General features: G+C 45.8%; 1 long non-coding RNA gene and 1 pseudogene across 1 annotated transcript; both read right to left on the bottom strand.

Annotated features, from left to right (window-relative positions):
• LOC118920340 (zinc finger protein interacting with ribonucleoprotein K-like) overlaps positions 1-23981 on the bottom strand; it is a 122058-nt pseudogene that overhangs the window by 85236 nt on the left and 12841 nt on the right.
• Positions 5919-7301, bottom strand: LOC130682264 (uncharacterized). The gene is made up of 2 exons (XR_008995500.1): positions 6929-7301; positions 5919-6122 (listed from the first exon to the last, which is right to left on the bottom strand). It is a non-coding gene; the product is annotated as an uncharacterized LOC130682264 (long non-coding RNA).

Genomic DNA, 23981 nt, shown 5'->3' with positions numbered 1-23981 from the left:
TACCTAGAATTATCATGTATATAAATGTTGAATCACTGTGTTGTACACCTGAAACTAATGTAATACTGTGTGTCAACTAGCCTTCAATAAAAAATAATTATCCACAAAAAAAAAAAAGTTACGGAGATTTTAACAAAAACACTGGAAGGCAAGTGCACAGGTATTTTTTTTAAATGAGGCAACTCTTTCAAGAAACTTGGCTTCATGAGTGGAGTGGACGCTCGCGGTGGGCTGCTGTGGATCTAAAGGCCCAGGACCCACTTTACTTTTCCCCAAGCATAAGTGACCTGAGCCTGTGTGGGGAGAGAAGATGGATACACAAGTCGGAGAAAAGTGAAGAAGCAGGTTCCCAGAGAAGGCAGAGGCGCCGTGTGGGGCCAGTGGAGGAACAGGCCAAGAGGTCAGGGGTGAGACGTGTTCCACAGAGGAAAAGGGAAGCCACAGATGCGAGGCACAGATGGGCCAGCACAGGCTCGGGAGCAAGCGGCAGAGGCACGCAGCGTTCGTTTTTCACGTGATGCTGATTCTGTGCTAAGACAGCAGTGACTGAGGAAGCCGTGATGATTTAGACCAGGTCGGAGTGGGTGCAGGAGCTGGTGCAGGGTACCGAGCTGCACAGGGGCACAGAGATGTGGGCAGGCAGGGTGGGAGGCTCCGGCATCATTCAGGCAAAAGACGGGGAGAACTCGGGCCAGGTGCTGGTGGAGCTCCTGAGGGTGGCGGGCGAGGCAGGCTCGGGAGACACAGCATCTGATGGGCAGGACCAGGGGTACGGGGAAGTGGGCGGGACGGAGACGGAGACACTGAGGTGCTGTTGCCTGTGGGGTGTCCTGCCTTCTCACTGGCTGGGGTGACAGGACGTTCTCTGAACTGGGCTCTGGGAGGAGCATACGTGGTCAAGGAGCTTGGTGCCTCGGACAGCGAAGTGAGCTGTGGGATGAAGGAGACGGGGGTGGCACCTGGGACAGACGGTTGGGGTGGGGGTGCTGGCCAAAGGTGCTCGCATTCTGGTTGAGAAGCCAGAATTTCACGGAGAGGAGCACCTGCGACTCCCCACATGGCTCACTCAGAGGCACACCTGTGGCTGGAGAGGCCAAGCAGTGTGGTGTTTGTAAGGGCAAGAGGGGCAGGAAGATACAGGGCAAGGGGCAGCGACTGCGTGTCTTATGGACAAACAGGACGGATGGACGATGACGGTGGGAAAGAGTGGTTGGAGTCACACGACAGCGCAGATGAAAATACCAAGGAGAAGGAAGGCCCATTTTCCTGAGTCCAGAAAGGAACGTGTGATGTCACTGTCACTCATGATGGACATAATTACGTGGACACACCAAGAGCAAACGTTGTGAGCCCTTCCTACAGGCCAGTCACTGTCCTAAGCAGCCTGCTGCGTTACGGCATTACAACTGCCAATGACCCCATCACACAGAGACTGTGTCACTGACTCTGACCGTAGGCAGAATACAGCAAGCTGCACTGAAGACCAGGCCCACTGGCTCTTTCCCTTGGCACAGACCTAAGCCACATTCCCAGGCCTGAGGCCCCAGGGGTGGCCGAATGCCTAGATCCTGTCATGGAACACGTGAACTCACGTTCACATCATGTGCAAATGCAGGTGTCCCCCCACCAGCCGGATGGTTCCAGAGCAACCCGAAAGCTACACGCTGACATTAGAAGGTGCCCAGGTCTCAAAACAATGGTGATCAGCTGATGTGCATCCCTTAACATGACAGAGGAACAGCCAGAACCCCCAGGAGCTCAGAGTCTCACTGCTCGCAGGCTGGCGGCTGTCACGGCCCCACTCAAACAGGTGCTGGCTTGTACCTGGGAAGGTGCTTCGGGAGAGGAGGTCCATCCTCACAGGCCACAGCTGCTGCCCACGCTCCAGCAGGTGGGTCAGCTCAGGTTTGGGTAATGGATGCCCTTTGATGGAGAAAGAAACAACATGGGTGTTTTGATTAAAACAACGAAACCCCTCCATTCTGTCTGGGGTGTCAGAGCTGCTCCCAAAGTAAAGAAAATGCCCTTTTGTGACACAGAAACCAAGCGCCCAAACCCCACTCTTGGACTGAATGTGAGGTAGTAGGTGGCACTGCCTGCCGACCCACCACTGCCCCTGAAGGTCATCGGTGGGAGCCAGAGCGCACGGGGTGTGCACGACGCACACACGCGGCCCTGCGTCCCCGGAGCGGGTGGCGCGTTCTTCCAGAAGTCCAGCAATTGATCCAGGTGGCTGGTTTCAAACACCCTGTGCTTCAGAAACAACTGGGGATGCCTGATTTCAGAATCCATAGGCAGAAACAGAAGGTCTCGGATTGAAGGTGAGGCCTCCGCATTCGGGAAATCTTCCTAAGGACAGAGAACTCCTGATGGAGTACGGTCAGCATCAGGGAAGTGGGAGCCCTGATCACCAGAACCGGGGGCAGAGGCTGGCTGGGTGCTCTGCGGGGAAAGCCTTCACCGACGTGCGGGGTTGCCCGCAGCCCCTGCAGCCTGAGGAGCAGCTCGAGGAGCAGGCAGACGCCTGGCCCAGAGGACCGTCCTACGGCTGGTGACTAACCCGCGCCGTTCCGCCCAACCCCGCTGGCCCCACTTGGGCCTTTGTTAGGTGAGGTGGAGAATTTCCTTCAGGGAAAGCCAGTTCCAGTCGTTTTTCTCTTCTACGCAGCCACATACATTTCAGCGGAGGCGGGAGGGTTCTGTGGGCAAGTCCTGTGATGGGGGCAGCAGGGCCTACCAACGTGTCCGCTGGCACGTTCTGCTCCACAGACCAGGGTTTGTTCAGACAGGTGTCAGTCACAGTCACCGTGCTGTGCCTGTCACCTGCCCAGCACTGGGTTCAGGGAGCAGAGGGAGGCAGAGTGCGACAGGCGTTCTTCGGGCCCTGTCACCTCAGGGCCTTTCCTGGGACTGATTCCGCCACCTGGAAGGCCCCTCCCCGCTGGCTCACAGCCTTCGAGTTCCCAGCTCCAACGTCCTTCCCTGAGATGCCTTTTTGGAAGCACTCATGACCGGTTTTGACCTAAAGCCCCTTTAGTTTTCTTTCTACAGCTCATCACAGTTCATCTAAGAACGGACACCTACCTTCCCAACTAAACTCAGGCTGATGGGTGTGCATAGCATACGGCGTGAGCCACCGTCACTGATGGCTTCTCCTTGCCCCAAGGCCCATTTTTCTTAAAATTTTATTCTAAAAGGGAGCCCTGTTTCACTTTGGTAAATGAGAAAAGTCATTTTCAGTTCTGACAAATGGAAGGTTACTGTTAAAACACAACAATGAAGCAAAAAAAACCCACCATTAACGTTCCAGCAAACTCATTCACACTGCCCAGGGCTGTGAGCTGGAGGCCATGCCCACCGCGATGAGAGGAACTGGCCAAAAGGAAGGAGCACGGAACCCTACGCAGTGACCCGAGACGTTCTCTTGACGATCAGCATCCCAGACCGAGCAGTTAAAAGGACTAGCTTTTTGGGGCACCGCCTGTGGCTCCGACATTTCTGTGTGCCTTCTGACTCCTGCCCTGGCAAGGATCGTGGCCCAGGCCTCAGGAATTCTGTGATGATGACGAGACACCAGGGCATATTTCCCTGACCCTGCTGTTCAGGGGGCGCCGATGACAAATACCATGTGGAGCCTGCCTGACTCACCATCTCAAGAGCGGCCCGTAGCCCACGACCCTGCTCCAGGACTGTGGGACACGTGACACGACCAGGCAGGGCCAGCTTACCCCCTGTGGCATCTGGAATAAGGATTCAGACTGAGGTTGAGCGTGCTGGATGCTGGGGTGAGGCCTTGTGTTCAGAGGGACACTGTCTCAATCCCACTGACACCCGACACACACACAGGGAGACCAGGCAGGAGGAAAATGGACAAGGAAACTAGGGGCTCCGGGGGAGGGCCGGTGGCTCCTCCGATCTTGACAGCCAGGAACCAGTGGTCCTGCACAGGGTTGAGAGGCGAACCCTTACCCAGGGACACCAGGAGCCAGCACGTCTCCAGCATAACCTCCTGGTACAGGGTTCTCTGGGCTTGGCCCAGCTGCCCCCACTCCTCCCGGGAAAAGGTCACAGCCACATCCTCGAATGTCACGGACCCCTGGAAAGTCAAACGGAGGAACTGGTGTTGACCTTCTGCTGTTGGATGAGATCAGAGCCTGTCACTCAGTCACAGGTGAAGGTGCAGAGACCCAGGCCCAGGCACGGATCACCGAGGCCAAGCTCCATGCTGGGCTCGAAGGGGAGGACGCAGCCTTTGTACATAATGTGACTGTGGCTAAGAGCAAAACCTCTCCTGAGGAAGTCACCGGAGATTGTCAGTGTGTCCGCACGAGGACTGTGCCACATGGTGAGTGTCCTGTGACGTCAGAGTGACAGGGAGATGGCCGTGATGTTCCCAACAACTAGAGCAGGAACAGCAGGCCAACCACCCTGGAGCCCGCGTGCCAGCCAGCTGACGGATCGCATGCCGGGGAATGGACTGCACAACCCCAGCTCTGCAGTTAAGATGCCCAGGGACAGAATCAAGACTCCTGAGTCTGCCACTTCCCAGCTGTGTGGACGTAGGGAGGACATCACGTCATTTCTCTAAGGCTTGATTCCTGCAGCAACCCCAGAATTGTCACTTCACCAGGAAGAGAAAACGTTCACAAGACAGACTCTGGAGCCCCAGGCCGACGAGCATTCGGTGTATTCTGTGAGTTTCACCAATCCTCCCACAGTGCACGAGGTTAATGCCATCATCACCTGCACCTGGGCTCAGGAAGCTCTAGAAAGTCACCCACAATCTCACTTTTAAGAAGCAGAGATGGTATCTGAACAACCCAAGGAAAGATGGCACACAGTTGTCAGAAGATGGGAAGGTGGGGGCCAGGGGCACCTACGAGGGGACAGCAATGCACAGGAAAGACGTGGTGAGACCTGGGGACAGGGCCTCAGACGACAGGAACGCCAAGGGCAAAGGCTGACGAGTGGGCCGTGGGGTTGATTGAACAAGCAGAGGAGGACAGCAACGCGGGCCCTGAGGGGAACCCTGAGGGGGGACCCCGCTCAGTCACTCAGCTGTTCACCAAAGGGCCTTTCACAAGCCCAGGCTGTTCCCGGTCTCGGCACAGAGGGACAACAGGCGCTTGTGATCCGGGGCTGGGAACAGATCCTAAACCAGCAAGGGGGCCCCAGAGATTCCAAAAACAAGAAAATAGAGCAAGGAGGCTAAAGAGATTGTGGCCCACTTCAGATGTGGTGACAGGGGAGGCTACTGTCGGGACAGCACACTGGGCCGAGACTGCAGTAAAGGGAGGAGGGGGCCATGCGGCTGCGATACTAACCGATGTGACAAGGCCTGCCGATGAACAGGGCTGGTAAGGCTGACCGGGGTGACTGCCGGAGCGTGACCCGGGGCCTCCTGTGCGTTCGTGTCCCAAAGGACACCACACTTCTGCACACCGTCATCACCGACCATCTGAATGGTCTTACTTTTCAAATATACCTGCATGTCTTGAACAACACAGACTCACTGCTGTCATTGGGGATCTGAGAGTCAGACGCCTGGGCGGCCTTGGCTCCCAGCCTGCCCTGCTGCCTTTGCCGTCCTAGCACAGCAGCAATTCAAAAACGCTACTCCTGTCTCTCGGCCGCCAGCCTTTAAGTGTGTACAGGAAGGAGGCCAGGGAGCCCTGAGGAGCAGCCTGCCACCGGGGTGATCCTCCAAGCTCAGCACGGGTCCAGGGGGCGTCTCCATGCCAGCACTTCCCAGACCTTGCTGGACACCGGCTGACACACATCAACCGTGCATCCTTTCCGGTTCCCCAGACTAGGACAAAGGAATTCTTATTGCTATACTGAATTAAAATGTCAAATTCCTATTTTATACCAAAGAAAACGGCAGCCCAGGGCAGCAGGGAGACTTAAAGACAGAAAAATTGAGACTTAAAGAGAGAAAAATTTATTTGCAATATAAATAAACAAGGTCCCTGTTGCTGGTTCGGTAAATGAATATATATATTCGTGTGTGTGTATGTAGTATGTAGACTCACAAATATTCCTTCATAAAATCAAAGCAAAAACTGTCCGCCCTTTTGACACACGCTCATTTACACAAGTGTGATACATCTTTCTGGGTTTTCCTTCCTAAAAGTAAAAAAGAGAGGAGAACTATGTACGGCAGGGAAGCACTTTGTCAGTTTCTCAACTGTGGCAAGATTTTAATCCGCTGCGCTCAATAATCCCTAAAAACCGCTCCAGGCGGTAAAATGCAGTGGGTGGGGATTTTCCTCCGTGGGCCCCGGCGCAGTCCTGACACCTGGCCGCTGAAGAAGGATCAAAACAGGAGTCGAGTAACGGAAATCCGAGGTTTTGTTGTGGACCCTGGGACTGGGATGCGGGGGGACAGACCTCGCAGCCCCTGCACACGTGCATCCTCGCCCCCGCCCTCGATTTGAAATGGGCGCGTTTGCTGGTAGTAGAAAGCAGGCATGGGCGAGACGAGAGCCCGGCAGGCTTCCACGGACCAGGAGCTGGAGTGGCAGCTGAGCCAAAGCCACAGCCGAGGGTGGGAGGCAGGGCATGGGCGCCCCGTCTGAGCTGCCGCGGCCTCGGCAAGGGGTACAGCCAGACCCCAGTGAGGACTGCGAACCCTGGACCTCCTCCCTGCCCACCGCCCCGCGCGCAATGCGTTGTGTTCGGGGAGCCCTGGTGCCACACTCTTCGCCCCCAACACAGCATCGCGTCCGCCATCAGGAACGGGGCCGTCCCCGACGGGACCCCTGACCTGGATTCCGCACCCGGAGCCGAGGTGAACCCATCCCGGGGCTCTGAGAAACGGCCGGGAGAGGGAAAGGCGAAGGGTGGAAGGAAACCGCCGTCAGGCACGTCCTGGCGGCGGGACCGCGACGCTGGGGGTCCGAGAGCGGGAGGAGCAGGGACCGTTCACTCAACCTGCGGCGGTCCAAGTGCGCCGCCATCAGAGCTGTTGCGAGCGGGTTCCCACGGGGGCGCCCGGGGGCTCAGCGACCCCACCCAGAACCCGCGGAGGCGCAGGTGGGGCCTTCTCGCCGTTCTGCCCTGCTCCGACCGACCGGCAGCCGAGAACTCAGCGCGAGGGTGGAGGGGTCGCGCCCCACGCCGTAAACGCTTTCGCCTGGTGACGCCGGAAATCCTGCCTCTGCAAACGAGACCGGAACACCCCCTTTCGGGTGATGTCGCCCTCTCGGTGCCCACTGGGTAATGTAGTTTCTGTCCAACGTCTGGCCAGGCTGGAGAGCGCTGCCGGTCCTAGGAGACAAAGGTCTGGAGTCCAGGAAACAGCTGACAAAGGTGTGCAGAGGCTCCAGGGAAGGAGAGGCAAGGGACACTCTCCAGGGGACGCACCCAAATTTCCCAGTTGTGTTTTCTGCAACTTGTTATTTCAGATGATCCCAATGGAAGAAGTGGGCACACTGTATTGTAAGTTTTAAAATTTCTTTTGAAACCTGTGAGCGCCTCTCAGGTGACCAGGTGCACCGGTGTGGAAAGGCTGGCCCCTGACACAAGTTCACCTTCTTTCCTCCCCTGTGACCCAGTGACATCCAATGCCCAGGGCCTGTGTACCTCCCCTGATTCCCAGTAGAGGCCAGACTTGCCTAGAGGTCCTCCCTCTCCCAGGGCGCTGTGGAGTGATGGGGAGGATTATTCTCTCCAAGCCATGCTGTCTGCATTGCCACATCCAGTACACGAAGACTGTGTGATTGCGTGTGTGTGATGGAAATAAATGAAGACCAAAAATGAGTACAAGCAAAGGCTATAAGCTATTTATTCAGAGCTTGCCACAGCAAGAGTCAGTCACTGTCTCTTGCATTTGTCAGACAGGGGAGTGGAAAATTTATTATGAAAACAAGGAGCGCCTCAGGAATGCGCTGGTGGAGGCCGTTACCAGGGGAACGCTGGAGGCAGAAAACAAGCGGTGAGGCAAACCTGTAGGACCAGTTAAGGAAGCAGATTCGGCTTTCTCTAGCTGGGCTTAAGTTGGAAGCTGAGGGGGGGACGGAACTTCAGGGAAATTAATGCTTATTCACCAGGTCCTGCCCATTGTGCGTTGACTGCTGCAGAACTTCTGGGTCAAAGTTCTGTTTTCACATATGGTCTCGCCACTGACAGTTTGTATATTCAGTCTGTGTGTATGTGTGTGTGACTGACACACAAGGCCCTGGGGAATCCCTATGTCATGCCTTTCTCACAAATCTCTGTGCACTATTGGTGTGTTTGTGTGGCCAAAGCGGTTGTGATATACAGATTGTCCTGTAGCACAGGTCCTGGGTGTTTTGCATGTGTTGCTTGGGTGTCTCATGTCAGTTTTTTCTGTTCTGGATGGAGCATACACACGTGTCCAGGCTGTGGTGAGGTGTCAGTTTCACATGACAGTCTCACAGGTTGTGCTGCATTGACACTACCACACACCAAAATACCCTCTCCTACTCTGCTGGAGACATGGACAGCACATGGCAACTGAAATGCCTGTGATCCCAGGGTGGTTTGCAGTGTGCTAGCAAAATGCTATCTCACTGGGTTGGTTTCCAGGTGTGTCCCTATCACACACTTATCCACCAGGACCACATCTCAATCTTCCGTCTCATTAATTAATATCCAATGTAGAGGAAACATGGTGGTGGTGGGTGTGCGAAGCATGTTAAACAGCTTCAAACAGATGCAAAAAAGAAATCCAGACCATGGCCAGTTCTGATGGGCAAATGACTAAGCAACTCAATAAATAGATAAATGGTCCAAAAATTTTAAAATGAAGTGACATTTCTATGTCAGTGTGACCTACCAAACACATCTGTCAAAAGTCTTATAGATCCATTTTGGATTTGATTGCCTTAAAGATACAAACATGTTTTTGGGAATGCTTAGCACTGACAATATATTTTTATGACTCCTCAAATATTTTGGTTGAAAAGTTACTATGTTTTGGAAATGCATTCTGAAGGGATTAGGCATTGAATGACAAATGTTGAGATTATAAATAACATTATCCAGCAATCTGCATGGGGAGTATGTAACAAGAATGGCCATGATTTGTGCAGTAGTGATAGAAGACTGGATGGGGTCATGGGGCTTCGTAACATGCTCCTTTTGGGTATGTATTTGAAAATGCACATTATTAAGGGCAGAATATGTCCTATCCATTTTATGTTAGGATTAAAAAAGGCAGAGGAAACTGTTGGTTTCAGTGGTTCAAGCAGTATCAAAACACAAATTATATATTTTAAATATGCAGAATTTATTATGACTATTACACTTCAATAAAACTACTATTTAAAGTAGATGTAAAAAGTGCTCAATGGTTGTCGCTTCCAAATTACTTTACAGTGTTGTACTCTTCTTTCTATTGCTGAGGTTATCTGTTGCTATGGTAGCAGAAGGGTGAGAACAGAAGTGTCCCACTGCACACCGCTTCCCAAATCCATGTTCAGAGCAACTTCAAATTGACTAGGATGGGAGTATATACACTGCAGAAATTGACGAACCCGACAACACAGATTATTTTATTGGATGGCTGGATTTAAGAAAGTGATGGTCAGTAAGTTAATTGTAGATTATGCTTAAAAGCATGTAGCCTCTGTGAATGTTATACTGTGAATAGCACCAGAAAATGAGAAAATATTCTTATAGAATTCAAAAACAATACTTCCATTTAGCAAAGAAGACACATCACTGCTGAAGAATAAGTGAAGTTTCAACATATGGCTTTGTTACATATGTCTTTATTAGTGAAAGGGAAAATATCACCCAACGTCTATTTTAAAGTAAGCAAATGGTATTAATGATTATTTTATTAAACAAGCTAAACAAGTAGCAGATGAAAACTTCAGAAAAGCTAAACTTCATGAAACACCACAGAAGTGAAATTCAAACCACACGGAGATGCTATTACACCCCTATTAAAACAGCTAAAATTAAAAAGAATAACAAAACCACCAACCAGGTATTGACAGATTGTGGATGAACAGGAGTTCTCATAAACTGGTGGTGGGAACACAGATGAGTACAAGCAGGTTAGAGCACAGTTGGGCAGTTTCTTCAATACTGATACATTCACAAACTCTATAAAGTATTGGCAGAAGAGAAATTCATATAAAGAATTGTATGCCTACATTCACTGCCGCTTTATTTCTAAAAAAATCAAACGAAAAACCCAAATTCCTCTTAGCAGGTGAGCAGGTAAACCAATAGTGGCATATGAATAGAGAAGAACATTACTCGACAGTAAAATAATGAACTATTCATATAAGCAACATCAATGATCTCTATTTAGTGTAAAAAATATCAGAAAAAAAGTACCAACACTGTAATTCAATTCATATAAAATTCTAGACAATGCAAGCAAATTTATTGTTAAAGAAAGTAAACCACTGGACTCTTGTAGGACTGGAGAGGACAGAGAGAATATAAAAGGGCATGAGGTATAAATAATGGATATATTCATTATCAATGTTATGATGGTTTTATAAGGTTTATATGTGTGGCAACATTTTTCAAGTTGTCCACTTTAAATATGTATGTCAATAATGTTTCTGGAAAATAGTTCAAATTTAAAAATCTGAATCTCCCACTCTTTCTGGAAACTAGGTTAACAACCCAATACTAACTCCACTCTATTTTTCCTTATTCCCCGGTAAGGGTAGCCCTGAATCAGTGCAGGGGATGGCAAGCCATGGAGGCTGTTCCAATCTGGCACATCAAAAACAGTGGCTGGTTCACAAAAGCACACCCCTGGACAACAAGACCTCCATTCCTGTACATATTCCTCTGCCTTCACAGCAATGGATTTGAAGTGAACAGCCCAGAAAGAATGGGAATTCACATTACTCTGACAATGACTTCAACCGCACTCCTGCACTCAAGAGTTCACAGCTCTGAGGGTCCTGTGTTTCCTCGCAGCCAAAGCCATGGGGACATCTACAGATGTACTCTTAGAAGAGGCACATCCCATCTAATTTGCTGTGGGCTCCCCCACTCTTTAATAATCACACCCAGGATTCCAGTACCAATTATAGTTGAAACCTGGCTCTCATACTATGAGGGGCAATACCACTCTACAGAATTATAACCATCAGGACACTTGGCTCCTTTGTAGGACCTGGTGAAAACCTTCCCCTCCAGTACTGGGCTTTATGGGACACTCTCTGGGAAAAAGATAACAAATTCATGACATTCCCAAAGGTGCTAGAGCTTGCCTCAACAAGTGACACCTCCTAAGGGTGACCTTTGGTTTGACAATATATGGAGGCATCCAGGCAACAAATTAGAACCATCGGAGGTCTTTGGCAGCAAAGCAAATTAGGCCTAAACTGGAATGAGAGCTGTCATACAGCTCCTGCTGATGTACTAAGATGGGGCCCCCACAACAGCATTCCATCCCTTCATATAAACCGAGCCCAGTTATGTCTTTCACCCACCTAAAACAGTAAATACCAACCCCAAAATTAAAGGTAGATTTAAAAAGACATTTGTTATTGCATGAGCCCAGAGTGATGTGAGGCACACAGTTACCAGTTGGTGACTTGGGGGCTAGAAAAATCAAATACAAGTGCTATGTGAAATCAACAATTTCCAATTTCCTTGCAGAACGCCCTCTGGGCAAGCCTCTAGCAGAGCCCACTTGTGGCCCAAATTGGATCATATTCGTTCAGAATAAGAAAAGGGAAATTACTCATAGGTCACAGACTACTCAAGATTTCCACCAGGGACTGGGCAAGAACACAGATGTCTGACTTCCCTTAGCATATCAGGATGACTGATGCACACTATGCAAAGTGGTCGAGGTGAGATAGCTTCTACCAGCAAGACTGGCACTGACAGAAGCCTGGCAAGAGCCCTGTGGGGTTCATAATGTGCAATACAGCTCCTGGAAGCCTCACATATGCCTGGAACACATGGGTAACTTCATCGCTCCAGATGTTTTTTGAAGTATGAGGCTCCACTTCAGGTAGATGGCTCCCTCATAGAAGCTGTTTAGAGCTGTCATAAGTGAACAAGAAGACAGGACATTTCCTTAAATCTAAGACTCTTCTCAAGTTTGGACTTTCTGGTCTGAAACATGACACACTGGAGTGAAAGATTTCCTGTATTTCATGCATTCATGGGGCCTCTCCACGGTGTGAAATTTTTGGAATTTCATGGAAGTTAACACTGGAACGTTGGCTAAAGGATTTGCCACATTTGATGCATTCATAAGGCCTTTCTCCAGTGTGAACTATCGGATGTTGAATGAGGACAGACTTTTGCCTAAAAGATTTTCCACACTGGCCACACTCATAGGGCTTTTCTCCCGTGTGAATACCGCAGTGCTGAATAAGGCTGGTGCTCCTACTAAAGGATTTCCCACATTCACCACACTTATAAGTCCTTTCTCCGGTGTGAATTCTTTGGTGTTTAGTGAAGCTGGCTCTCCTGCTAAAGCATTTCCCACACTGGCCCCATTCAAACGGTCTTATTCTACTGGGATTTCGCTGCTGTTCAAAAAGGCGATACCTTTATTAAAAGACTTCCCACATTCAGCACATTCATAAGGCCTTTCCCCAGTGTGACTTCTGTTAGGTCGACCAAGCTTACACTTGGATCCACAGGCTTTCCCACATCCTCCACACTCATAAAGCCTTCCACTAGTGTGAATTCTCTGGGTCTAATGAGGATGGCTCTTTGGCTAAAGGTTTTTCCACACTGCATCCACACATAAGGTCTTGCTGTGGTATGAACTCTCCGGTGCCAAAAGAGAGTGAAGCTTTGTCTAAAGAATTGTCCACATTCAGTACACTCATAAGGCTTTTCTCCAGTGTGAGTTCTCTGGTGTCGCACAAGATTGGATTTGCACCCAAAGGCTTTCCCACATTCTTCACACTCAGAAGGCCTTTCTCCACTGTGAATTCTGCAGTGTTCAATAAGGTTGGAGCATTGGCTAAAGGATTTCCCACAGTCACCACACTTATAAGGCTTTTCTCCAGTGTGAAGTCTCTGGTGTATAATGAGAGTGGCTCTTTGCCTAAAAAACCGCACATTCACTGCACTCATAAAGTCTTTCTCCAGTGCGGACTCTTTGAAGTTGAACAAGTGAGTATTTACTGCGGAAGGCTTTCCCATATTTGCTAGATTCATAAGCCCTTTTTCTAGTGGAGACTCTCAGATGATAAACAAACCTGCGTTTGTGACTAGAAGCTTTCCCATATTCACATGACTTGCAATGACTTTTTCCACCATGAAAGACCCCCGCACACTTGGTGCTTTTGTTTAGCTTATCATCATTGGGAATGACCTGGTGCTGGAGAAGACTCAGTGTGGATGGGAAATCCTTTTCAACCTTCCTACAGGTGAGGGGATTTCCTGACATACGGAATATGCAGCTCTTTACAAAGGAGGGCCTCTCCACATTTCTTTTCTCTGGGCTGTAATGCTTCTGAAGCTGGTGTAGATTTTATGTGCCGCAACCACGTATGCTTTTGGCCCAGGTACATTAGAGAGGAGCAAAATGTCTTTCAGTATTGGGACACACTTCTTACAGGGGTGAGTGTTCCAGATCTATAGACCTACCACTGGGTTCCAGACCTGTGACAAAGCTTGTATAGACACACTCTGTTCGAAAGGTGTCTCTTCATTCTCTATTCCATGCCAACAAACTGAAAGAATAGAGATGCTGATGAATCATGCTGACTATGGTAGAAGAGTATTAATCATTTCTTTCTAAAATTTTGTGTAATACAATCTTTTGGCATCTTAACCTTGACGGCTGAGGAGACAGTGACTTGAGCAACACTATAAACCAAATGGAACTAACAGACATATTGTTAGTTCCATGGAACAGCAGCACAATACACTACTCAAGAGTTCAGGGAGAATTCTTCAGGATAGGTCATATAGTATGCTACAAAACAAGTCTTAACAAATTTAAGAAAACTATCATCATATCAGATATCTTTTCGGACCAAAGTTTGATGAAAGTAGAAATTAATAACATGAGAAAAATTGGGAAATTCACAAATATATGCACTTTAAACAACACATTCTTCAAAAACCAATGAGTCAAAATGAAACCAAAAGGGAAATTTAAAAAATGTCCTGAGACAAGTGAAAATGAAAATACAATATACCAAAACTTATGGAATGCAGCAAGAATGGTTCTAACAGGGAAGGTTATAGCAGATACTTATCTACATTAAGAAAAAGTGAAAGCTCTTAAATGAACACAACTACCTTCCGTACTCAAGGAACTAAAAAAGAACAAACTAAATCCAATGTCAGTATAAAACCAAAGCAAAACTGAAGGAACAAAGCAGCAGCAGACTCACAGACTCTGAGAAGGGACTGGTGGTTACCAAAGGGAAAGGGATGGGGAGGGTGCGTAGGTGGGGAGGGAGGGAGAAGGGGATTAAGGGGCACTATAATTCACAATCACAATATCGGTAGGTCACTGGGAATGCAGTAGAGCATGGAGAAGAACGTAATGACTCAACAGCACCTCACTACGCTGATAGTAACTGCGTTTTGGAGGTGAGGACTTGATAATATGGGTGAATGTTGAAACAGCAATGTTGTTCATGTAAATCCTTCATAAGATTGTATATCAGTCATACTTTAATTACAAAAAAGAAAAGGCCTCAAGAAACTAAGTCCAATGTTAGCAGAAGGATGGAAATAATAAAGATTAAAGTGGAATTAAAATAGACTAGAAAAACAATAGAGAAGACCAAATTAAGAGATTTTTTGGAAAAAGATTAAATTGACAAACCTTCACGTAGACTAATTTAAAAAAGACTCAAGCAAATAAAACTATAAGTGAAAGAGCAGACATATCATTTATACCACAGAAATACAAGGATCATAAGAGACTACTATGGGCAATTATACATCAATAAGTTCCATAACCCTGAAGAAATGGATAGATTCATAGAAACATACTACCTACCAGAACTTAATCATGAAGAAGTAGAAAATATGAACAGATCAATAACAAGTAACGACACTGCATCAGTAATAAAAAAAAAAAAACCCAGAAAAGAAAATCCCAGGATACGATGGCTTCCCTGATGAATTCCATGAAACATATAATGTCAATCCTCCTCACATTCTTTCAAAAAACTGGGGGGGGTGAACACATGCAAATTCATTTTACAAGGTCAGCATTACCCACACACCAAGGCCAGATAAGGAAAATCCAACAAGGAAAATTACAGGCCCAAATCCCTGATGAACATAGAATGCAAAATCCTCAATGAAAGACTCGTAAACCAAATTCAGAAGCACACTAAAAGGACCACACACCATGTCCAACTGAGATTTATCCATGGGATGAAAAGGTAGTTCAACAAATGCAAGTCAATAAATGTGGTGCACAATAACAGAATGCAGGGTAAAATCATATGATTACGAAGTATATACAGAAAAATCATGTGACAAAATTCAATATGTTTTCATGATTATAAAGTTGACCACAAATTAGGTATATAAGGAATATACTTGAACATGATAAAGCCCAAGTATGACAAGCCCACAACCAACATCAAACTCAATGGTGAAAAGCTGAAAGTTTTTCACTAAGATCAGGAACAAGTCAGGATAACTACTCTTGCCACCTCTGGTCAACACAGTACTGGAAGTCCTCACCAGAGGAATCAGGCAAGAAAAATAAATAACAGGTGTCCAAATCAGAAAGGAAGAAATAAAATTGTCTCTGTTTGTGGATGACATAATGTTATATACAGAAAACCCTAAAGACTACACTAAAAACCTTTTAAAATAATTGAATTCGGTAAAGTTGCAGGATACAAAATCAACATACAAAAGTCAGTTGATCATCTATGCACTAACAATGGACTATGCAAAAAAGAAATTAAGAACCAATTCCTTTTAAAACAGCATCAAAAAGAACAAACTGTTAAGAAAGAAATTTAACCAAGGAGGTAAAAGATCTCTACACTGAAAACCATAAAATGTGGATGAAAGAAATTTAAAAAGACATTAATAAATGAAAATATATTCTCTGTTCATGGATTTGAAGAATTACCATTAAAATGTCAATGCAAACCAAAGCAATCTACAGATCCAGTGCAATCATGTTCAAAGTTCCAAAGACATTTTTCACAGAAGCAGAAAAAACGATCCTAAAATTTATATGGAACCATGAAAGGCACTGAATAACCAAGGCATTCTTGAACAAGAACAAAGCTTCAGGCAGCACATCTCCTGGTTTCAAATTATATTATAAAGCTACAGTAATCAAAACAGCATGGCACTGGCATAAAAGCACATAGACCAACAGAGCAGAACAGAGAGCCCAGAAATAAACCCACAAATACATGGTCAACTGATCTTTGACAAGGGGTGTTTGCAAAGGCTAGGTAAACGGGGAAGTGATGGCTGAAGAGTACAGTTTCAGTTAGCAAGATGAATAAGTTCCTGAGATGTATTAGAGAGCAGTGTCTACAGCTGACAATACTGTAAAGTATAGTAGTCCCCCTTATCTGCAGGGGATATGTTCCAAGGCTCCTAGTGGATACGATGCCTGAAACCACAGATAGTAACGAACCCTACATACACTACGTCTTTTCCCTGTATGTACATGTCAATGATAAAGTTTAATTTATAAATTAGGCTAAGCTAGGGATTGATAATTAGTAATAAAATACAATACAATGTATTATAACAATGTTATATGATATTAGAATAACAATATACTGTAAAAAAGTTCTATGGATGTGCTCTCTCACTCTCACAATATCGTACTGTACTATACTCACCCTTCTTCTTGTGATGAGATGATAAAATGCCTACATGATGAGATAAAGTGAGGGGAATGACATAAGCATTATGGGGTAGTGTTAGGCTACTGCTGACCTTCTAATAGTGGGTCAGAAGAGGATCATCTACTTCCAAACTGCAGTTGATCACGAGTAACTGAAACCACAGAAAGCAAACTATGAACGGTGGGGGAAACTATTGTACACTTGAAATTTGCTAAGAGTGAATGTCAAGTGTCCTTACCACATGAAACACACACACACACACACACATAGTAATGGTGATAATAATAATAAAGGAGTGAGAAGAAACTATGGGAGGTGAGAGATGTGTCTATGGCCTTGATGGTTGGTGATGGCTTTATGGGTGTATACTTACACCAGGCCCATCAAGTTGTATCCATGAAATATGCACAGCCTTTACCATGTCAATACTTTATCAGTAAAGAGGAATAAACAGGAGGGAGGGAGCCAAGATGGTGGTATGGGTAGAGCAGAGGAAATCTCCTCCCAAAACCACATATATCTATGAAAATATAACACAACTCTTCCTAGAATAAAGACCAGAGGACACAAGACAACATCCAGACCACATCCACACCTGCGAGAACCCAGTGCCTCGTAAAGGGGATAAGATACAAGCCCCAGCCCGGCGGGACCCGAGCACCCCTCCCCTCAGCTCCTGGCGGGAGAAGAGTAGGCAGAGCGGGAGGGAGAGAGAGCCCAGGACTGCTGAACACCCAGCCCCCACAAACCGGGCCAGAGCACGGTCACAGTGTGTTCACGGGGCCCTGGATACTAGGGAAACAGGGCAACAAGAACAGTGAGCGGGTACCGGAGCCCTGGCGCCGGAGGACATAAGAAAAGCAATGGGCCATTTTTTTTTTGGCTGTTTTGTTTTGGTGAGAGCTTTTTGGAAGTGTTAAAGGGATAGGGACCCCAATAGTAAGGAAACAGGGCAGCAAGACCGGTGAGCAGACACCTGAGGCTGACGCCAGTGAAAAAAGAAAAACGAGTGGCCATTTTTTATTTTTTTATTTTTTAATTAAAAAAATTTTTTATTGTGTGTGTGGTCATTGTTTATTTTGGCAGGTGCTTTTTGGAAGTCTTAAAGGTGCAGGGCAATACACTTAATCCAGAGGTAGGGAATCCAGGGATCTCTGTGCACCCTAACCCCCTGGGCTGCAGTGAGCACAGAGGCCCCTTACAGAGATAAATAGCCTCCCAGCTGCTCCCCCTCCAACGCGAGTCCACCACTTTGGAACAGCTGCCTGAGCCAGGCCACTCCCACAGCAACAGCAGAGATAAACTCCAAAGCAGCCGGGCAGGAAGCAGAAGCCCTGTCTGCGCACAACTGCCCAGCACAAGCCACTAGAGGTCGCTGTTCTCAAAGGAGTGGAGGGCCACAAACCAACAAGAAGGGAAGTTCTTCAAGCCGTCACTAGTCCCAGCTCTGCAAACTATTCCTATCACCATGAAAAGGCAAAACTACAGGCAGACAAAGATCACAGAGACAACATCAGAGAAAGAGACAGACCTAACCAGTCTTCCTGAAAAAGAATTCAAAATAAAAGTCATAAACATACTGACAGAGATGCAGAGAAATATGCAAGAGAAATGGGATGAAGTCCAGAGGGAGATCATAGATGCCAGGAAGGAGATTACAGAAATGAAACAAACTCTGGAAGGGTTTATAAGCAGAATGGATAAGATGCAAGAGGCCATTGATGGAATAGAAAACAGAGAACAGGAACGCATAGAAGCTGACATAGAGAGAGATAAAAGGATCTCCAGGAATGAAACAATATTAAGAGAACTGTGTGACCAATCCAAAAGGAACAATATCCGTATTATAGGGGTACCAGAAGAAGAAGAGGGAGGAAAAGGGATGGAAATTATCTTGGAAGAAATAATTGCTGAAAACTTCCCCAAACTGGGGTAGGAAATAATTGAACAGACCACGGAAATACACAGAACCCCCAACAGAAAGGATCCAAGGAGGACAACACCAAGACACATAATAATTAAAATGGCAAAGATCAACGACAAGGAAAGAGTTTTAAAGGCAACTAGAGAGAAAAACGTCACCTATAAAGGAAAACCCATCAGGCTAACATCAGACTTCTCGACAGAAACCCTACAGGCCAGAAGAGAATGGCATGAGATATTTAATGCAATGAAACAGAAGGGCCTTGAACCAAGGATACTGTATCCAGCATGACTATCATTCAAATATGATGGTGGGATTAAGCAATTCCCAGACAAACAAAAGCTGAGGGAATTTGCTTCCCACAAACCACCTCTACACTACATCTTACAGGGACTGCTCTAGATGGGAGCACTCCTAGAAAGAGCACAGAACAAAACACCCAAAATATGAACAATGGATGAGGAAGAATAAGAAGGGAGAGAAGAAAAGAATCTCCAGACAGTGTATATAACAGCTCAATAAGCGAGCTAAGTTAGGCAGTAAGATACTAAAGAGGCTAACCTTGAAACTTTGGTAACCACGAATTTAAAGCCTGCAATGGCAATAAGTACATATCTTTCAATAGTCACCCTAAATGTCAATAGACTGAATGCAAAATCAAAAGACACAGAGTAATAGAATGGATAAAAAAGCAAGACACATCTATATGCTGCTTACAAGAAACTCACCTCAAACCCAAAGACATGTACAGACTAAAAGTCAAGGGATGGAAAAACATATTTCAGGCAAACAACAGCGAGAAGAAAGCAGGGGTTTCAGTACTAATATCAGACAAAATAGACTTCAAAACAAAGAAAGTAACAAGAGATAAAGAAGGACACTACATAATGATAAAGGGCTCAGTCCAACAAGAGGATATAACCATTCTAAATATATATGCACCCAACACAGGAGCACCAGCATATGTGAAACAAATACTAACAGAACTAAAGGGGGAAATAGACTGCAATGCATTCATTCTAGGAGACTTCAACACACCACTCACTCCAAAGGATAGATCCACCAGACAGAAAATAAGTAAGGACATGGAAGCACTGAACAACACAGTAGAGCAGATGGACCTAATAGACATCTATAGAACTCTACATCCAAAAGCAGCAGGATACACATTCTTCTCAAGTGCACATGGAACATTCTGCAGAATAGACCACATACTAGGCCACAAAAAGAGCCTCAGTAAATTCCAAAAGATTGAAATCCTACCAACCAACTTTTCAGACCACAAAAGCATAAAACTAAAAATAAACTATACACAGAAAGCAAAAAGGCTCACAAACACATGGATGCTTAACAACACGCTCCTAAATAATCAATGGATCAATGACCAAATCAAAATGGAGATCCAGCAATATATGGAAACAAATGACAACAACAACACTAAGCCCCAACTTCTATGGGACACAGCAAAAGCAGTCTTAAGAGGAAAATATATAGCAATCCAAGCATATTTAAAGAAGGAAGAACAACCCCAAATGAATGGGCTAATGTCACAATTATCAAAATTGGAAAAAGAAGAAAAAACGAGGCCTAAGGTCAGCAGAAGGACATAATAAACATCAGAGAAGAAATAAATAAAATTGAGAAGAATAAAACAATAGCAAAAATCAATGAAACCAAGAGCCGGTTCTTCGAGAAAATAAACAAATTAGATAAGCCTCTAGCCAGACTTATTAAGAGGAAAAGAGAGTCAACACAAATCAACAACAGTATCAGAAACGAGAAAGGAAAAATCACGACAGACACCACAGAAATACAAAAACTATTAGAGAGTACTATGAAAACCTATATGCTAACAAGCTGGGAAATCTAGGAGAAATGGACAACTTCCTAGAAAATTACGACCTTCCAAGACTGACCCAGAAAGAAACAGAAAATCTAAACAGACCAATTACCAGCAACGAAATTGCAGCAGTAATCAAAAAACTACCAAAGAACAAAACCCCCGCGCCAGATGAATTTACCTCAGAATTTTATCAGACACCCGGTGAAGACATAATACCCATTCTCCTTAAAGTTTTTTAAAAAATAGAGGAGGAGGGGATACTCCCAAACTCATTCTATGAAGCTAACATCACCCTAATACCAAAACCAGGCAAAGACCCCACCAAAAAAGAAAACTACAGACCAATATCCCTGATGAACATAGATGCAAAAATACTCAACAAAATATTAGCAAACCGAATTCAAAAATACATCAAAAGGATCATACACCATGACCAAGTGGGATTCATCCCAGGGATGCAAGGATGGTACAACATTTGAAACTCCATCAACATCATCCACCACATCAACAAAAAGAAAGACAAAAACCACATGATCATCTCCATAGATGCTGAAAAAGCATTTCACAAAGTTCAACATCCATTCATGTTAAAAACTCTCAGCAAAATGGGAATAGAGGGCAAGTACCTCAACATAATAAAGGCCATCTATGATGAACCCACAGCCAACATTATATTGAACAGCGAGAAGCTGAAAGCATTTCCTCTGAGATCGGGAACTAGACAGCGATGCCCACTCTCCCCACTGTTATTTAACATAGTACTGGAGGTCCTAGCCACGGCAATCAGACAAAACAAAAAAATACAAGGAATCCAGATTGGTAAAGAAGAAATTAAACCATCACTATTTGCAGATGACATGATACCATACATAAAAAACCCTAAAGACTCCACAGCAAAACTACTAGAACTGATATCAGAATACAGCAAAGTTGCAGGATACATAATCAACACACAGAAATCTGTGGCTTTCCTATACATTAACAATGAACCAACAGAAAGAGAAATCAGGAAAACAACTCCATTCACAATTGCATCAAAAAAAATAAAATAAATAGCAATAAACCTAACCAAAGACGTGAAAGACATATACTCTGAAAACTACAAGTCACTCTTAAGAGAAATTAAAGGGGGCGGAGCCAACATGGCGGCGTGAGTAGGACAGTGGGAATCTCCTCCCAAAAACCATATATACTTTTGAAAATACAACAAACACAACTAGCCCTAAAAGAGAGACCAGAAGACGCAGGACAGTGGCCAGACTGCAGCTACACCAGCGAGAACCCAGCGACTGGTGAAAGGGGTGAGATACAAGCCCCGGCCCGGCGGGACCCGAGCGCCCCTCCCCCCAGCTCCCGGCGGGAGAACAATAGGCAGAGCAGGAGGGAGACGGAGCCCAGGACTGCCGAACACCCAGCCCCAGCCATCCGGGCCAGAGCGCAGACACAGTACGTGCCCAGGGGGCCCTGGATACTGGGGGAACAGGGAGTAAGACCTCTGAGCGGGTGCTGAAGCTGATGCCCCTGTGACAAAGAAAAGCGGGGGCTTTTTGAAAGTCTTAAAGGGACAGGGACTTAACAGCTTGACGGAAACAACCCAGGTCACAGTACAGCAGCTGGAAATTACAGGGAAAACCGGGTGCACTAACCCCCTGGGCAACAGCTCTGAGACCCCTCACGGAGGCAAACAGTCAAGCAGCCCCCCCATCCATTACCCCACCGGGCGCTGCGAAAGCAGAGAAGCAGCCTGAGACAAATTCCGCCCACAGAAAGGGAAATTTCTCCCTTCCGGCCAGGCAAGACACAAAGACCCACTCTACACGCAATTACCCAACACAAGCCACTAGGGGTCGTAGTTGCCCCAGTAAAGAAAGGCCAGTAGCAAGTGAAAATTTTGGCCCCCCCAGCTGACAGTCAATAGCACCTGTCAACATGAAAAGGCAAAAAAATATGATCCAGACAAGACTAACCCAGACAGCTTCAGCATCTGCTACATCTTCCCCTGAGAAGGAATCTGGGGAGATAGATTTAGCCAGTCTACCTGAAAAAGAATTCAAAACAAAAGTCATAACCATGCTGATGGACTTGCAGAGAAATATGCAAGAACTAAGGAAGGAGAATTCAGAAATAAAACAAGCTCTGGAAGGACTTCAAAACAGAATGGACGAGATGCAAGAGACCATTAATGGACTAGAAAACAGAGAACAGGAATGCAGAGAAGCTGATGCAGAGAGAGATAAAAGGATCTCCAGGAATGAAAGAATTTTAAGAGAGCTGAGTGATCAATCTAAAAGGAATAATATAAGAATCATAGGCATTCCAGAAGAAGTAGAGAGAGAAAAGGGGATAGAAAATGTCTTTGAAGAAATAATTGCTGAAAATTTCCCCAAACTAGGGGAAGAAATGGCCTCTCAGACCACAGAGGTACACAGAACTCCCATGACAAGGGATCCAAGGAGGGCAACACCAAGACACATAATAATTAAAATGGCAAAGATCAAAGACAAGGACAAAGTATTACAAGCAGCCAGAGAGAAAAAAAAGGTTACCTACAAAGGAAAACCCATCAGGCTATCATCAGACTTCTCAACAGAAACCCTACAGGATAGAAGAGAATGGCATGATATACTTAATGCAATGAAACAGAAGGGCCTCGAACCAAGACTACTGTATCCAGCACGAATATCATTTAAATATGAAGGAGGGTTTAAACAATTCCCAGACAAGCAAAAGTTGAGGGAATTTGCCTCCAACAAACCACCTCTACAGGGCATCCTACAGGGACTGCTCTAGATGGGAGCACTCCTAAAAAGAGCACACAACAAAACACCCAACATATGAAGAAGGGAGGAGGAGGAATAAGAAGGGAGAGAAATAAAGAATCATCAGACTGTGTTTATAATAGCTCAACAAGGGAGTTAAGTTAGACAGTAAGACAGCAAAGAAGCTAACCCTAAACCTTTGGTAACCACAAACTTAAAGCCTGCAATGGCAATAAATTCATACCTTTCAATAATCACCCTAAATGTAAATGGACTGAATGCACCAATCAAAAGACACAGAGTAATAGAATGGATAAAAAAGCAAGATCCATCCATATGCTGCTTACAAGAGACTCACCTCAAACCCAAAGACGCGCACAGACTTAAAGTCAAGGGATGGAAAAAGATATTTCAAGCAAACAACAGAGAGAAGAAAGCAGGTGTTGCAATTCTGGTATCAGACAAAACAGACTTCAAAATAAAGAAAGTGACAAAAGACAAAGAAGGACATTACATAATGATAAAGGGCTCAGTCCATCAAGAGGATATAACCATTCTAAATATATATGCACCCAATACAGGAGCCCCAACATACCTGAAACAAATATTAACAGAACTAAAGGAGGAAATAGAATGCAATGCATTCATTCTAGGAGACTTCAACACACCACTCACTCCAAAGGACA

This window comes from Manis pentadactyla, assembly GCF_030020395.1.
Source record: "Manis pentadactyla isolate mManPen7 chromosome 15 unlocalized genomic scaffold, mManPen7.hap1 SUPER_15_unloc_1, whole genome shotgun sequence".
Taxonomy (NCBI): Eukaryota; Metazoa; Chordata; class Mammalia; order Pholidota; family Manidae; genus Manis; species Manis pentadactyla.
This window is presented reverse-complemented; position numbering and strand designations above follow the sequence as displayed.